The sequence below is a fragment of the Peromyscus eremicus genome, chromosome 8b (assembly GCF_949786415.1).
Source record: "Peromyscus eremicus chromosome 8b, PerEre_H2_v1, whole genome shotgun sequence".
Classification (NCBI taxonomy): domain Eukaryota; kingdom Metazoa; phylum Chordata; class Mammalia; order Rodentia; family Cricetidae; genus Peromyscus; species Peromyscus eremicus.
Window position 1 is genome coordinate 31,085,486 of NC_081424.1, and position 18,411 is coordinate 31,103,896.

Genomic DNA, 18,411 nt, shown 5'->3' on the forward strand with positions numbered 1-18,411 from the left:
AGAGGGACGGACTTAGTTCCAAATGCACTGTGTTTACATCCGTATTTACACCCGGAAGTTAGGGTGCTGTGCGTGCTTGCTTCTGTGCCTTGTTTATAAAGAACCCCTGTCTGGCTGACTTTATTTACAGCAAAAGCACTGAGTTCCCGTTATGTACCTGGAAAGCAAACTAGGAACATCTGGCTTCCAGAGGGCCAGCACTTTCTCGAAGATGGCTTCCAGTAGGGATCGTCTACATTTGTGTACTGGAAAGACAGAGGGGCAGTTTTCTGTGCTGCAGCCAGAGGCTCAACAATTTGCAGTAGCTTGTGCTAGAGAATTTCCCTGAGAAGAAAACTGCAGTTCCCAAGCTGCTCTGCTGTAGTTGGTACAGAATGTGAGTGTTTTCTCTTTTTCTTTTTCTTCTCCCCTCCTCCCTCTCCTCCTTTTCCTCCTCACTTACTCATCTTTTGTTATAATTTTCCTGTAAAATCCATGTAATTTTATAATCCTGTTTATGAATGATTCCAAAGGACTGATGACAATGAATTCAGCAGATGTGTAACTCCAGAGCATCTGACTCTCTCTATGTTGTCCACGGCATCGATACAGAGTATAGCCAATTCATCTGGGTATACTCCCAGATCTGACAAGTTCATCCTAAATTCATCCTGAAAATGCTTAGTAAAGCACTTAACTTGAGAGGGAAGAAAAAAACTGAAACCAGATATAAATACGCACACCACACAAGGTTATGCACTCCTGAATAACAAGTCCACTTGGTCTACACAGTGAAGTCCAGGCTCGCCTAGGCTATCTAGTGAAACTGTCTGAAGAAAGCAGAGGGGGAAAGAAAACTCCTGAAGAGACCGCATCTAGTCCTGGGAAAAAAAACAGGAAGAAAAGACTTCTGAGGGTAAGCCTAAGCTCAGCCCATAGTTCTTTAAAGCACAGAGTCAAGGTGAAATGGCAATCTATCAGTAAGCTGTCCTTGGTGAGGAAACTCATGCCTGGGTCTTTTCAATAAAAACCCACTGCAGGTACACCAGCACACCACTGCTTCTCAAACTCACATCATGTATGAAGGAGTCAGTCTGCCACATAAACAAAGTGTGCCTTACTACTGCTTGTGGGAAAAAACAGAAGTTCCTATAAACAGAACTAAACTGACAGCCAGAACGGGACTGCTTAATTCACACACATGAGGACTCACCACAGATGAAGACACATTTACAAAATGTTTTATAACTTCAACATCGTATCAGTGGACTCCAGCAGTTCAGCCGTTATAATAAGCAGACAACCCCACGCAGGCATAAAGCGGGCACTGAGTCACACTGGCTGTGTTCTAACTTGGGGTTGGTTAGGCTCTCAAAGAGTCACTGAACAGTAGAAGAGATCGATCTCCGCAGTCAGCACGTGTCTCAGCAGTGCAGCTGCTCATCTCACCTCCTTCTCTCCTACCCTTTCCCAGCTCTCCTCACTGACCCTCCCATCCCCCTCCCTTGTATTCCTTTAGAACCTCAAGTGCAGCTGCTCATTTCACCTCCTCCTTTCCTACCCTTTTCCAGCTCTCCTCACTGACCCTTCTTCCCACCTCCCTCCCTTGTATTCCTTCAGAACCTCCATACCCCTTACAGGCCATAAGCTACTCCCTGTCTTCATCGATCACACCGGTACTCTAACTTTACAAACGGCTTAGTTATGGAGTTCTATGTCCCTCGTGCCCACACACACTATGTAGGCTATGCAGGTAAAAAACGCTAATCACGTTGTTTTCTGTCTATTCACAGTTGGATTTCCAGCTGATTCAAGGCTTATTTTCCCCACTACCTGCAAGTCAGAATCATTAGATAGAATGATTGACTTCACATCTTAAATACACTTAATCATGATAGTAAGGCTACAATTTAGTCTCATACTTAGGGTTCATTACTCATACACAAGCACGTATTTTAATTCAACAAAGGATGACAGTAAGGCCACAAGCTTTCTCTCCATAGGGCCATGTCCCTCTACACCTGTTTAGCTCCCCCTGGAACACAACTGACTGGGTCTCAGCAGGCCGTTGCCTAGGAAGCCAAACAACTAACCATTACTTCACAAGCCTACAATGATTCAAATGTTTGCCAAAAGGATTCAAGGCCAATACTGAAGATAGCCAATGATTACCAATCACTCCATGAGCCAAACAGTGACAGCACTAGTACCAACTCTAAAAAGTTAAGCATTTAATTCTTATATAGTTTTATGTTCTTGCTCTGGTGTTTACTGCAGCCTAATATTTAGGGAGAGCAGCCTACTTCTCTCTCTGAATAAAATGTAGTGTAATCAAGAGGAGCACATATCGTTACTCAGCTATAAGGCCCAACAGTGACCAAACCTTCCCAAATCACATCAGAAAAACATTCCAAACAATTATGACTATACTATTATAACAGTTTATAAATACTATATTCTGCAATTCCTTAGATAAGTATGCTAAAAACCAGTAATGCCTTAATTCCAAAATTGTAAAAACAATTTACTAATGGGAAAAAAATGATTTGTTCATTCAACAAGTGTATTGAACTCTTAATCTAAACGTTAAAATTTTCATAGTTTGAGTTTGACATCTCCAAAGTTTACAAATCATTTAAAACTGACTCAAGTTGCCACGAGTCTTTCTTACAATATTCCAAAGTCAACTAACATTTTTCTGATAACTAATTTTAAACAACTTATTAAAAACTTCCATGATTAAAAATACTTCTAAGGAAAACAAAGTGAACTTTTTTCTTCCTAACTTCAATGTAAGAGCCGACTCAAAATTCACACACGTCACATACGGTATACTTGACAACTGCCAAGATCCTTTCAAAAGATCTGACATAAAGAAAGGGGCATCAGCAGAATGGCCGTGGAAAGGCTAGCAGAGCAACAGTTTAGAAGTAGACACTAGCAAGAGGAGCAGGTGTAATTCATGAAGTACATTTGCCCTTCACTACTGCTCTACACAAAAAGATCAGGGAAAACCAATTAACATTACCAATCACCTAAATATCAGAATTGCCGACACGTTCTAAGAATTAATACCTACTTAAATCTGGGAGGTACAGACCTTTCATGACATGGGCACACAAAGCAGTTTTGTTCCTTCTGAGACTACCTGGTTGGGTGCTGCCTTGGTCACTACTGGATTAGGTCATTCTGCAGTGTGATGACTTTACCCCCTAGGAACTAAAGCAATGAAGTAAAAACACTCCACTGTCTGATGCTCATACCATACCACACTTCATTAAAAGCCGATTCTAACTGGTTCAATATTTTAAAGGGGAAAATGTTAATACAAATTCATAACCAAACCATCAGACTGGTTCAGACTTTAAACAGTAATGTGCTATAATGCTTAGATATATGTCTCTCACAAATCTTTATGTCTCATATTTGTAAGAAAACATCTAAGTGCTCTGAACCATACCCCAAATTACATATAACAGATTACCTACATATTTGCTAATACAGACTAGTTCTATGGGATACCACTTAGGGCACACCAGTAACTATAAATAACTACACATTATATATGTATTTTTTATCACTGACCTCCTCCAATTAAACTTATGACTCAAATGCTGCAAATAACTACTTAAAGCAGTATTTCTCAGTATGTAATGTCTGAATTCGATATATTTTAGGGCTTGCTTAGCAAACATTTCAACCTCTCATCTCCCAATCAGTCCAACACATTGCTGATCCCAAAAGAGAACCAATACTTTCTTAAAACACTGCATTTCCCTCCCTAATACCTCTTCCTTGTTTCCAAAATTCTGAAAACACAAGACATTTTCATTAATTTCCTCCTTTCACATCTAGCAAAATGAGAAGACTTTTATTCAACTTAAGATTAAACAGTCAGCTTAAGATTAAACATAAAAGTTTAGTGTTTTTGTTTTTAAAAAATCAAAAATAGCATTCCCCATCCCACTTAAGCATTTATGAACGATCAACTAAAGTAAATTCAACTGGTCAAATTCTGACGAATCATATGGGTAAATAATACATCAGTCATGGTCTATCAAAGGTTAAATTTACATTTTGCAATCTGATTCTATGGAAGTGAATCTTTAAAGCATGAATAAAAGATTGAGTTCTTACTGCTCTATTTTTAAAAACTGCCAAGTTAACTACAGAAACTAAAAGTCCACTTTCCCTCCACAGGGCTCTGAATAGGATTCAAATGCCACAGAATGTCTTAGACTTATACATTTACTTTGGAAATTAGAGACACCTGCCAAATTAGAAAGCAACTGCCTAAGCATTCCAGTGACAGTTAACGGCTACCAAACAGCAGAAAAGTGACCTTTAGTAGTCCACAGTCATCGGTGCCACAAGATCTCAAAGTCTGAACCAAGATCTGATGGTTCTGAGTGATGTATCCATCAATCAAATCAGAAGGTTGGACTCAGGTTTTCGGGGGCTGCTGTGTTTTCCCATGAAACACTCACAGCCATACTCGGAATGTCTTGATGAGAACGACAAGAGCAGTCATCCACAAAGACCCATGCACTCAGGTATAACTGTTTGGAGCCTTTTGCTTCCTGTTAACTATAGTAATGAAAGGTTCAGGGCTTTGCTAAGAGTGACCTACTGCTAGTTGCTTCCTTCCAAGACTTGAGGTTTCTAGGCCTACAGCCACTATAGGAAGCTGGAGGTCCAATGAAGCAGAGTGACCAACTTAAAAGCAAGGCAAAAAGCAAAGGCTATACAACCTGTATATAACCTACAGGGCCTGCCCCCCTCACGCCCCAAACTCCCCACCCTCCCCACCCCATCCCCACCACCCCATTTAACCAGATGACAGTCCAGTCCCAGCCATGTATGCCATGGCCTTCCCTGAAGTCTGTACCTCCTGTTCTCAAAACAGCCTCTCTGACCTTCAACTCTAAAATGTTTAAAGTCATGGCTTCCACAGGCACTCTATAAACCACCTCAATTTTATCAATAGGCTTTCTGAAAGTTATTTCTCCACTGACTAAACGACTAGGACGTGGCTGATAGTCTGCTACATCTTCAGAAACAGTAAGTTCGTAACAACCACGTTCACATACACTTTCCTTCAGATGGCAATAAGATCCAACTACAATGTGCAGCCTTCCCTACACATTTCAGAGCCTCAAAATGTATCTCTTTAACATGCACTGTCTTAGTTTGCTTTCTGTTGTGATAACCACCATGACCAAAACCGACCCGGAGAGGAAAGCGTTCCTCCATCTTACAGTTTACAGACCATCATCAAAGAAAGCTAAGGCAGGAACTCAGGACAGGAACCTGGAGGCAGGACCTGAAGCAGGGACTGTGGAGGAGTGCTGCTTATTGGCTTGCTCTTCAGTTTGCTCAGCTTGCTTTCTCATAAAAACCAGAACTACCTGCCTAGGGATGGCATCACTCACAGTGGGGTAGACCCTCCACATCAACCACTAATCAAGAAAATGCCCCACAGGTATGCCCAAGGACCGGTCTGATGGAGGAAATTCCTCGGAAGAGGTTCCCTCTTCCCAGGTGACAATAGTTTGTGTCAGGTTGATTCAAAGTAGCCAGCACACACTCCATTTCTAAATAGGCAATTTCCCCAGCACTTACCTCACTACTGAGCTATTCTTAACCCAAACATTTATTTAACAACTCCACCAAGGTCACTATATAAAAATCTATTTGTACTCAAATAAAACTGCCTAGTATTCAAATTATCAATAAATTGAGATCCTCTGCCTAGGGATTCCAAAGGCTCTAACATAAATACATACAAAAAACGTCCAGGCATGTTATCACATGCCCATAACAACACATAAAAGGCTGAAGCAGGAGACCCATGACAAGACCCTGTCTCAAGAAAATACAATAAAAATAAAAGTTTATAAAGCATAGTAAAGAATATTAAAATACAGTTCAGGTTGGTCCCAGGAGCACAGACTTGTACTCCAAATACTCTGACAACTGAGGCATGAGGGTTGCGAATTCAAGGCCAGCCTGAACTACAGAGTAAGTTCAATACCAGCTTAGACAATCAGTGAGACTATTGTGTCAAAATGAAAAATAAAAACCGGTCTGGAGATGTAGTTCAGTACTGAAACACTTACCTACAATGTGCCAGGCCTATATTCAACCCCCAGTACTACAAAAAATAAACTGATTTAAAAAAAAAAAACTGCAGTCAGGTGTTAAATGAACAGTAGGTACCCTTGAAATAGGCAAAATGACTGAACTCTTTGAAGAAAAAAGAAGGAAGGAAGGAAGGAAAGTAGCTAGGTTCCCTAAGTCCCTAAATGTTCATTTGGATAAAGAGTAGAAAAGTAAGCAAAACAGACAAGAATGAGAAAATACACATGATTCTTTTTAAGCCATAAAAAGACTCTACTTAAGTGACAACAATGGGTCAAGGCCCGCAAGAACTCCACAGTAAGACCCTGTCTCAAAAGAAAAGCTGACATGTGGAGAGGAGGTTCGTGGTTAAGAGCACTTGTCACACTTGCAGAGAACCTGAGTTCCTCTGCCAGCACCTACACAGTGGTTCACAAACAGTTCCAGGGGACCCGCACCCTCTTCTTATCTCTGCAGGTACCAGACATACAGGTGGTATGCACACATGCATGCAGACAAAAAACACTTATACACACACAAGAGTACATCTGAAGAAAAACCTGAGAAGCTGATCAACATCATCGAATTATCAGGGAATGGAAATCAAAGCCACAGTTAAGACACAACTTCCTACCCATGAGGATGACTCACTTAGGGGGATGGGGAGTCAAACAAGCGCAGGTACTAATGTCAAAAAAAACAGGATCCTGGTAAAATGCAGAGAAATACAGCTCTGCGTCGTATGGTCTGTAGTCTAGTGGTTCCTCACAAATGTCAGACGTACTGGGAGTCAGCAATTCCACCTCTAGCTCAGCCAAGTGTAGACCCTTCCAATCACCTAGTAACTAAGCACATGATCAAGCCATCCTCTAATGCAGTCCTGCTGGGTAAATAAAGAAAGCAAGCTCAGATCTTACTAGGAACCTTCTGTGGGCCTCCACATCTACATACATGCAAATAAACACAGAGAAAGGCATGTACACACACCATAGCCAGAAAAAAAAAGATCTGGAAATAATGGTGATAGCTGCACAGCACTGGGGGTATATTTAATACCGGTGGATAACGGTTAAAATGGCAACACCGTGTGTTTGATGGCAGAATCCACTAAGTAATCCAGCCTGGCCATCTACCCCAGGCTGATCTGTTTGCAGTCCTCCTCCTACTTTAACCTCTTCAGTGCTGGCATTACACTGTGCTCAGCCAAAATGATAAGTCTTGTGTCTATTTTTATTTAGTTTTGATGTATCTTTCATATATTTTACCAAAATAAAAATATAATTCAAGGGCTAAAACCAACAGCTGTCCCCAACAGCTGTCTTTTTGAAGACAGAAAAGAAAGTGTTTATGGTGGTTAAAATATTCCCTAATGTTTTAACACCCCTGGTGTAAGCCCATGCCTTTAATCCCAGCACTCAGGAGGCAGAGGCAGGTGGATCTCTGTGACTTTGAGGCCAGCCTGGTCTATAAGAGCAACTTCCAGGACAGCCAAGAACAGCTACACAGAGAAACCCTGTCCTTGGGGAAGGGGGAAATCTCTAAACATGATGAGCTACAAATCAGCAACCCAGTTTCCGAAACATTATGAACTAGAGACCTGTCTCCCCCACAGCAGGGAATGGCTGCATTTCCATCACAAATAAATTGTGAATGTGTTATCTGATACCAGTACACACTGGAAGGTAAGCTTAAGGATAACAAAATCCGACCCATTAAAAGTTGAGAATGAAGCAAGTTCACCTCATTTTTCCAAGGCCATCAACTAGTTAACGATGACATAAGGGCGAGAATAGCCCACGTCTCTGTTCTCCAGACAGTTTAGCTTGAACATATCATTTATTCTCACTCTTAAGCTATACACAGAATTTATTTCAAAATGGTTATTCAAATATCTTGAAAATTTGAAAATTATACTTCTAAGACCACCCTCCAAATGTGCTCTTGAATCTCCTAAGTGCATTCTCACACTCCTAATCACTAAAGACTTAAGACTAGCACAATATTCTATGAGTTATTTCAGAGGAACAAAGAACACTGAACACAAATCCTTTAAAAAAAAAAAAAAATCCAGGAAATCAATATGCTTAACCAGCTTAAGGGTTTCGGTTTCACCTTTCCAACAAGCAAAAGAGACAAAAGATTCTTTACACCTAACTGCATGACTACAACAGACACACACTGTCCACTTAACCCACACCATCCCAGAAGGCACTTGCCCAGCAGGGCACCGAGTTGGAAGCCTTCAGTATAGCAGACAAGTTGAAGATGCGCCTGAAGAAAGCATCCTTCTATGGAAGCTACTCATTAGTCTCAGTACCACTGAACTAAGGAAACAGCAGACCAACAGTGAACAAGGCCAGACACAGCACTGTGCCTCTGGGACGCTAGCACAAACTCTCCAGGTAACTAACTTGTTTCAAGCACAAAAACCGTGCTGCTCATCTCCCCCAGTGAAATGCATGTCTCCTGGATGTTGTCTCTAATGTGGTCCTAGGTTGGCACTCCATTTCTCACCCTCTGCTGCCTCCACCACTCCACCAATGTTTGACACTCAAAATGTGATCCGAGTCAGACATCCTTCCAATTAGGAAGAAAATATGTCCTCAGCTCTTCAGTGAAAGGTGCTAAAATAGGCACACCAGTGACCTAGGCACTTTTATCAAGAGCCAAGACACCTACATGTAAGCAATTACAAAAAAAAAAAAAAAAAGCTAAATGTGCCTACCTCTAGAGATCTACATTCAAATCTAAGCTTGGTATTTTAAGACTTTATCTCTACAGACCTTCATATCTTTGTTTTCTTATTTCTAAAATGTGGGTAACAGTGCCTTCCAGTAAGGAACAATGAAGTGATGACCAGTCACAAAGGAAGCTCTTAAAGACAGCTTTGTTAATTACCACTGCAACAAAAAGTATGATGCTATCATAGTACAGTAAATGTCATTAAACTTTGGTGCTACATACACTAGAGCCTACGCTGAAGAGAATGAATACAGAAGGGGTAAGAGAAATGTAGAATGCCAGCTACATCTTACAAGAAAAAAACCATATGAAAAATGAACAGAGACATTAACTATAACCTGGGTCTGGGGCTACTTTTCTTTGACATAGGTGGAGGGCTGTTTGAAATCATTTAAAATTTCAACATTTTAGGTTTTCCATTTATAAGTTAAAAGGTTGAGTTAAAGAATGGCCATAATTCTACAGCTCAAAATTCTGTAATTGGTATGAGAACTATAAAAAAAAGAAATTGCCGGGCGGTGGTGGCGCACGCCTTTCATCCCAGCACTCGGAGGCAGAGCCAGGCGGATCTCTGTGAGTTCAAGGCCAGCCTGGGCTACCAAGTGAGTCCCAGGAAAGGCACAAAGCTACACAGAGAAACCCTGTCTCAAAAAACCAAAAAAAAAAAAAAAAAAAAAAAAAAAGAAATTAAGAGATAGCTTACAGTCGAGGCTGGAAAGACAGCTCAGCAGCTGGTCTTCCAGAGAACACAAGTTCAATTCCCAGCTCCCAATCTGGTGGTTCACAGCCACTTCCAACTCCAGCTCCAGGGGAATCTAATAACCTCCTGTGGACTCAAGGGTACATGCACATACCTACACAGAACACATACCCACAAATATCCACACGTATACAAGTGATTAAAAATAAAAATAAATCTTTGTAAAATAAAATTAAAAAGTCGGGTGGTAGTGGCACACTCCTCTAATTCCAGCACTTGGGAGGCAGAAGCAGGTGGATCTCTGTGAGTTCAAGGCCGGCCTGGTATACAGAGCAAGTTCCAGGGCAGGGTTATTACACAGAGAAACCTTGTCTCAAAAAAACCTAATTAATTAATTCAAATAAAATAAAAAGATACTGCTTACAGAATGTCTTCAAATCTAAAAACCCTAGCTGTCCAGAGCCATGGAAAGTCCTATGGCTGGAGCAGGACATCCAGTGAGTAAGGGGAGAGGATCGCAACTGTTAGCTTTGAATTCTCTCCCATTCCAAAGGGAGTGCTCAACAGCTCTTCAGTAGGAACGTGACATCATCAAACACGAAGAACATCTCAAAAAACATGACATAAAATAACGTCAAAGTAAGCAAAGTGAACTAGAAAATGGAGACTAAGGAGTGGTGATAAACAAAGGTGGGACTCAATAATGCCGAGTGTGGAATGGGAAATGGGATCCGTGGAGAGGACTTTTAAGCATCCAGTTCTTGACCCAAGTTTTTAGAGTAAATAGATTCATTCTCTTGGGAAAGCCCTTAGATCTCACTTTCTTCACAAAGCTTTCCTGTCTTGCCATTCTACTATCCTCTAATCCTAGATTCTGATATTTCTTCCCTTTAAAATCCCTAGGTGATTCTAACATCTCCAGGACTGAGGACCATGGCCTAAACAAAGCAGACAGGAAACACTAACAAGCTGCAACCAACTAATATGACATCTGATTAGGCCAGAAGTGATAGGATAGGACTCCAGGGTACCAGTGAGGCTAAAGAAGGCCACCTTTTCATGAAGGGACAGGAAAGAGGTAGGTATGGCTAAGTCAGTACTGAGTAGAAAAAGTAACTACTCAGCTCCACTTCCGCACTTAAGAACTTGTCTCCAACTCAATGACAAGTCAATCCACACTGCCACCAGCACTCAAAAGTTTCTACACAGTAAAAGGACCATCCAAGTCACTTCATATATTCACTTATTCCTAGCAAGGAAATAAAATTAACAGTACACGTTGGACTTTTCATCATCGTGACAAACACCACACACAAACAAAACATAGCTCAGCTTCCGAAGTTGGATCCACTATGGCTAGGAAAGCATGCGCGGCAAGGAGCTCACCCAGGAATCAAAGAAGGAATAGACTGGGAAGTAGGCTTCAACAGTGTGTCCCAGTGACCTACCCTCCAACGAGGCCCCATTTCCTAAGTTTCCACCACCTCTCAAAACTGTACCTCCAGCTGGAGGCCAAGTATTCATTCAACTCATAAACCTGCAGGGGACATTTTATATTCACATAGTAACAAAAATCTGAACTTCATTAAAACTTGTTTCATTTACTAGTTTTCATTCTTTCCATAAACACCGAGAGAGTGCTTCAACACATGCCAGTCACCGGGAACATGCACAGTATGGCTGCTGCTCTGGAAGAAGCCGGTGACTGGGAACGCGGGCACACTTGGCATTTTAAAATCAAACCTGACAGATGCTATTAAAATCCGGGAGTGATAAAAGAGACAGCAGTGTCAAACCTTCTTGTAGGAATGAGAGACACTTCACTTTCACAGGAACCAGAGGTGGGGGTGGCTTTAAGCATAAAAAATCATCCAAGGAATATAACTTAGAAAGTCTCAACTACTAATCTTTTTTAAAAACAGGTCTCACACTGTAGTTCAGGCTGGCCTCAAACCTGCAGCAATGCTCAAGGCCCCAGCATCTGGACTGCTGAGATGAATGAGCCTCCAGCTTTAATAATAATGAGGAGGAGGAGGAGGAGGAGAAAGAGGAGCAGGAACAGCTGAGTTCAATCCCCAGGACCTACATCTTAAAAGGAAAAAGGCCAGCCGTGGTGTCCGCTTATAATCTCAGCACAGAGGAGGTAAAAACACTAGATTTCTGAAGCTTGCTGGTCAGCCAGTCTAACTTCCAGGACAGTGAGAGAGCTTGTCTCGTTTCCAAAAATAAATAAGTAGACAATACTTGAGGAACAACACCCAAGGCCTCCAGAGACACGTGCATACACATGCATGTGTACCTGTACACACACACACACACACACACACACACACACACACACACACACACACATATCTACATACACAGAAGAAAATTTCAGGACTTAAGAGGGAAAATGCTTTCAATACCTTACTAAAAATTTCCAAAGAATAATGGTTAACATCAAGAATAATCGGATATTCTGAAAAAGTTATTTTTTTATAAAACTAACAAAACAAATATATACATAAATAGAATATCTACAAAATGTATGCTGGCTCACAGTCATAGCTGTATGTGTATATCCTCATTTGGATACTTTCTTCTAATTATTAATTTACCTGACCCTAACTGGTTTTTATCTAAGAAATTTTATCATAAATATTCTCTGTAAAATAGCTTAAATCCATTGTATGGTAATGTACAAAATAACTGCCATTCAACCTACATACACTTGTATTTTCATGTAAGAAAGTGTTCTTATAAAGGCAATCCTGCACAAACTTAAACTGCACTTATTCACAATTCATTAATACTATGAATGTGAAAGAAATAACCAAGTATTCAGATTATTCTAGCTGCTGTCACATCTGGAATAGTCATAGAAGAGCTTTATCTGCTAGAAATGACAGTATTCAGTTTCTGCAGTTGGTGCAATTTTAGGGTTTTTTTTTAAGTGCTGGCTCTTTACAGTTACAAAAACAATGTTATATTTTACAAAGCTGCCAAAACTTAAAGGCATAAAGATGAATATTTCTAACTAAAAGTTAGAATATAGTATGGTTTTTTTATTTTACTCTAAAACTGAACTCACTGGAGAATAAATACAGGATTCCACTACAGTACTAGATTCTATTCTGGAGAAGAAATGGCTTTCCAAAGCACCGCATTTGGTTTGTATTAGTATGGTATGCAGCTGTATTACTTGTACTGCTGCCCAACACGCAGGACATGTTCAAAGTATTTAGAAGCTGGAGGTTCCCATTTAACACTTAACAAGAGAGCCATGATGGCGACCATGGTGAGAACAAGGACAAACTATACGACTTACTCTGAAGAACAAAGCTTGCAAAGCTAAAAGGACTGCTGCTTCCACGATGAACACCATGGGCACTACAGAAAGGGACGTTTACAAGCTAGCATGTGTTCTACATGGCAGATCCTGTTTTCCCAGGGCTTTGGAAACATGATGCACCCATGAAGACTTTATTCAATTACTGATCAGTCCTTCATAAGCTCACTTATACATTTCAGCTCCTAACGTGACCTGTTTACTCAAATCAGAGGAAACAGAGCTGTCTGCAGGAAACTCTCCGCAGTCTATTAATCCAGCATGACAAGGCTAGTGTCCAGGCAGAGTGTTAGCTTTGCTTTAGGATGGAAGGAGAGGCAGAGGTTAGCATGCAAATCCTCTGAGGATGGAGTTGTAACTCTGGAGGATGCCGCAACTCTCACGTCTCCAAATTGAACCCATGGCCTGGAAAGCTAATGGGATAGGGAACAAATTCTAACAATGTCTACATCAAAAATCTAACAATACACAAACTCTTGAGCTATTCTGTTCCAATAATGACTGAATAGCAAAACAACATTTTAAGTGTTTAGAGATCACAAATCATATAGAGAGGCCTTGGAACGCGTCTTTCATGCTAGATCTTAAATGCTAATGAATTAGTGTCATGGCACTAAGCTCTCATTCCGCTTCACAGCATTTTCTTGTATTACACATCATTTTGTGTTATAGCTAATGGGGATTTGATGCTATTCTCAAAAACAAAAACAAAAATAAAAAAACTTATCGTCTTTAAATAAACTCTTGTTTTCAAAACTTGATGGGATTAAGTTAAAGAGATAAAGCCAGTTTGAAAGGACTGAGGAAATGTGAACCTCGAACAAAAAGAATGACTGGCCAAGCACAGTGGTGCAACCTGTAATCCAGCAACTAGCAAGCCCGAGTCAGGTTTCAGAAGAAAAAAAAAAGTGAGTGAAACTCCTTGAAATCCATTGAATATACAAAAACTCTTAAATCAATGAAGATACCCAAAAAAAGAAACACACTGCTTCCGTTAGCCTTCCACTGCTTTGACAAATATCCTGAGACAAAATCTACCTGTAAGGATCGAAGGTTTATTTCGGCTCACAGTTTCTAAAGTTTCAGCCCATGGCAAGTTGGCACCATCATTCTGAGGCTTATGGCAGTGGAACACATCATGGTGGGAAGAGCAAAGTAGAGTGGAGCTGCTTACCTCCTGGCAGCCAGGAAGCAAAGAGGGAAGAGGATGAGATCCCAAAACACCTTCAAGTACAAGCCCTCCATAACCTAACTTGCTTCCACCAGGTCCCACATCCTGACCACTCACTCTCCTCCCCACATGCCACAGGCTGTAGACCAAATCTTTATACATGGGCAGTTGGGGATATTTAAGGACCGAAACTTTTTTCTGTTAACACAGAAGGAAAAAAGAAAAAGAAAAGAAAAGGGCATAACTATTAAGCTTTCTTCTGAATTGTGGTAAACCAAGTATTTATCCTGCATTTTACATTTTAAAACTATTTTATAATAACCAAGAAGCCCACGCTGATAAAAGAAAGCTACCTAGTAAAGAATAAGCAAATAAAATTAAAGGAATAAACATTTCGAATACCAGAGCTAGAGAGTTGGCTCAGTTGAATAGCAGCACTTGTGGCTCTTGCACAGGACTGGGGTTCAGTTCCCAGTGCCAAAACAGCAGCTCACAACCACCTGTAACTCAAGTGCCAGGGAATCTGACATCTTCGGACCTCCACTCACTACAGACACATGGTAGGTGCACTTACATACACGCAGGCAGAACACTCACACACAAAATAAATCTTCTGTTTAAAGCATTTAAATACCATGTCAGGATACACAGTTTCAGTGTTGTGAACATGAGCACATCACAAAAAACGTAATACTGAATTACATGCTTAAAAATGATCAAGACAGTAAGCTTGTGTATTTTGACTCAGACTCTTTAAAAATTCTGTTTTATAACCTTTTGCTAATTCCAATAAGACATGATTCTGATTAAAAAAGAAAAAAAACTATCAAAAAAAACTATCACTTTATTAGGTAGAAGTTGGATAAAGAACTAGACACTTATGCATTGCCAAAATTTCTCTCTTCCCAGATGACACACTGATACCAAAAGGAAAAACATGATTTCACAACGGGAAAATCTATCATCGCTTTAATCAATCCTAGCTTTATTAATAAGGATTTGCACGGCTCCTACTATGATGCATTGTGTCTGGTTATTAAACACTCTACTAAAATATTTATTCTGAATTCAATCAATTCTTCAGATAGACTTTTACTTGACAAAAATATGGGCTATAGAAGAATGACCTAAATACAACATAAAAACAATAAAACCAATTCAGAAAAAGCAAGTTTTAGAAGAGGTCGGATGACATCACATCTTTCTAACAAGTCCCCATCATGAAAAGGTAATGAACTAGAAGGGGCTAAACTACTGCAAACTAAAGATACTAAACGGCAAAGGCACGTCTAAATGAGGCAAGCGCTCCTTTGCGGAATCCTGGTTTAATAAGCACACTATAAAGACATCACGGGAGTGGCTGGAGATACTTAAATATACCATAAACTTGATGATATCAGAGGATTTCTGCCAATTAATGGTTATAAAAATAGCAGTGCTCTGATGAAATGTGAAATGCCCTTTTTCACAAATACATAATAAAAATGTCGGGATGAAGGGCTCTCAGTTCCATAATTTAAATTACTTGAGTGAAAAATATACATGAAAGTAACGTAATCACATAATGTATCCAGGCAATTAGTAATCTATCCATGGCTGCTAAAAACCATCAAGTAAAAGCCTGATGGAAATTCTCAAATATCCGGTTGAATCCCTGATCCATCCTCATCCCAAAGACAGCCAGCCACAAGAGCATCTTTCACAATGATTTGTGCATATGTGCTGTGTTGTGTGACTGCACATACCACAGTGCATGTGTGAGGGGCAAAGGAAAACTCCCACCAAATAGATCCCAGGCACTGAACTCAGGTCATCAGGCTTGGGGACAAACCATGTCACTAGCCCTACTACAGTATCTCCTAATGAGATGCAATAAAAATAAATGCAAGAATGAAGGACTCTAACAGACACACAGACACACACACACACACACACACACACTCCCCCCACAAACTAACCTTGAATCTTACTAAGTCTCTGCTACTATTTATAGGAAATCAAATGACACAAACATATTAAATCATTGCCACAGGAATTGATGCAATCAAGAAAACAGAAGAGACAGAAATTCCCATAGAACAAAGGAGTTCCAACAAACAAACTGAAGAAAAAAGAAATAAGCCACATATTAAAATATTCCAAGGCCATCCAGGCATGGTGGCACACACCTTTAATCCCAGCAGTGCGAGGCAGAGGCAGGCAGATCACCAGTTCGAGGCCAGACTGGTCTACAAAGTGAGTTCCAGGACAGCCAGGGATACAGAGAAACTTTGTCTCAAAAAAAACAAAGGAAAAAAAAATTCAAGGGCCACAGCAAGCAAGTTAATATAAATGTTACTCAGAGGCCAATTTGAATAACCACGAAAAAGACTTAAGAAGAAAGCAACTAGACAAACACGGATCCTAAATATCTGATAACATTAAAGAAAGCTTTTTAGATGTAGGGGTTGGTTTTTGTTTTGAGTTTGAGTCGTTTAGGGCTTTGTGATGCCTCTTTGCTTTGCTTTCTGAGCTAGGCTCTCTCTCATCTCACTAAGTAGCTCTGCTGGCCTGAAACTCACTGTGTAGTCCACATTGGCCTAACACCCAGAGATCAGCCTGCCTCTGCCTCCCAAGTGTTGGGATTAAAGTCGAGCTTTTTAGATGGAATCACGGAATTGTGCTTTGATTTTTTTTTTTTTTTTAGGTGTTTTTCTATCACAGATGAAAAAAAAAAGAAAAGTCACGCAGTGGTGGAGCACACCTTTAATCCCAGTACTCAGGAGGCAGAGGTAGGTGGATCTCTGCGAGTTCAAGGCTAGCCTGGTCTACCAAGAGAGTTCCAGGACAGCAAGAGCTGTTACAGAGAAACCCTGTCGGGGAGGGGGGGGGGATATCATGTCTGGTACTGGCTTTAAGATAATCCAGCACAAGGGCTGGAGAAGTGACGCAGCAGTTAAAATCCCCTGCTGCTCTTTCAGAGGATTTGAGTTTGATTTCCAGTAGCCACATCAGGTAGCTCACAACCGCCTGTAACTCCAGAAGACACCTTCTGGCATCTAAGAACATCCATACACATACAAATACATGAGTAAATAGAAATAAATATTGGTTTGTTGGGTTTTTTTTTTTTTCATTTTTTGTTTTGGGGTGTGTGTGTGTGTGTTACAATAATCTGGCACGGAATTAGGGAAAGACACATGGGTTTAGATGCTACACAAAAGAAACTAGATTATTCGTTATATTGACAATCAGATGGAAAACGATGAGATTCATTCTTCAACACTTGTATATGATTCTATTATTTAAAAAAAAGTACTTGTTTGAAAAATACAGTAGAAAGCATAGTTACATCATCTTCGTCTATCATATAATTCCCTTCACCTGCTACCTAAAATGAGACAACCAAATACATAACAGAACTAACAAAAAATATCAGATGCATTGATAAAAGAAAAAGGATGTACTCTGTGCCACAGGTCTGATAACAAATGGAACAGGGAGATTCCAATGGAGAGCAGTATAGCCCCACCCCCAACTCAGAAACGGAGCAAGCATCAGCAGACAGATGAGGGGGGTGAAGGCACAGATGTCCATTACTTTACTGTCTTCTCTACTTCTGTATCTGCAACGTTCCAGTAAAAGAAACAGGGCTGAGGAGGGAGGGAGGGAGGGAGGGATGAAGGGGGGGACGAAAGGGGGGAGGGAGGTTGGTTGGTTACAACGCCCTTCAGAGGCTCACTGCAGAGCACATTTATTGGATTTCCTCACACATCTCAGTTGCTCTCTAACTTGTCACCTTCCCACTTTAATCCTTTTCCTTCCAACTGCCAAGAAAGAAGAGGGGAAAGTAATTAAGGACACTTCCTTTGTGGGTGGGAAATTTAAGCAACAAAACTAGATCGTTCCTGTCATCATGGGAGAAAAACCAAGACTGCTTAACTGTAAAGCATCTCATTGTAACTGCAAGCCAGGTTTGTGGTCCACAGGACTATTAAGGCAGCTGTGTGTTTCTCTGTTTTTCGAAAGCAAAGCTAGACTAGAAACTCTTACGTAATTTGTATCTCAATGTGGTTCTTCAGATTACCTTCTCAAATCTGCAAGTGGTTCCATCTGTTTCTATGGGAGGTTTGGGTTAGGCTGACTTCAGAAAATGAGGGAAGGAACCTCAGCATCCCTACAACTGGTTTTAGTACACTGCCTGAGTGATATTAAGAAATAACAACCAGCCGGGCGGTGGTGGCGCAAGACTTTAATCCCAGCACTCGGGAGGCAGAGCCAGGCGGATCTCTGTGAGTTCGAGGCCAGCCTGGGCTACCAAGTGAGTTCCAGGAAAAGGCGCAAAGCTACACAGAGAAACCCTGTCTTGAAAAACCAAAAAAAAAAAAA

At 40.6% G+C, this 18,411-nt stretch overlaps 1 protein-coding gene and 1 long non-coding RNA gene across 15 annotated transcripts in view; one reads left to right on the forward strand and one right to left on the reverse strand.

Annotated features, from left to right (window-relative positions):
- Epb41l2 (erythrocyte membrane protein band 4.1 like 2) overlaps positions 1–18,411 on the reverse strand; it is a 177,607-nt gene that overhangs the window by 136,341 nt on the left and 22,855 nt on the right. The window lies entirely within an intron of this gene.
- On the forward strand, positions 4,297–11,113 carry LOC131918512 (uncharacterized). The gene is made up of 3 exons (XR_009381004.1): positions 4,297–4,532; positions 4,967–5,040; positions 10,445–11,113. It is a non-coding gene; the product is annotated as an uncharacterized LOC131918512 (long non-coding RNA).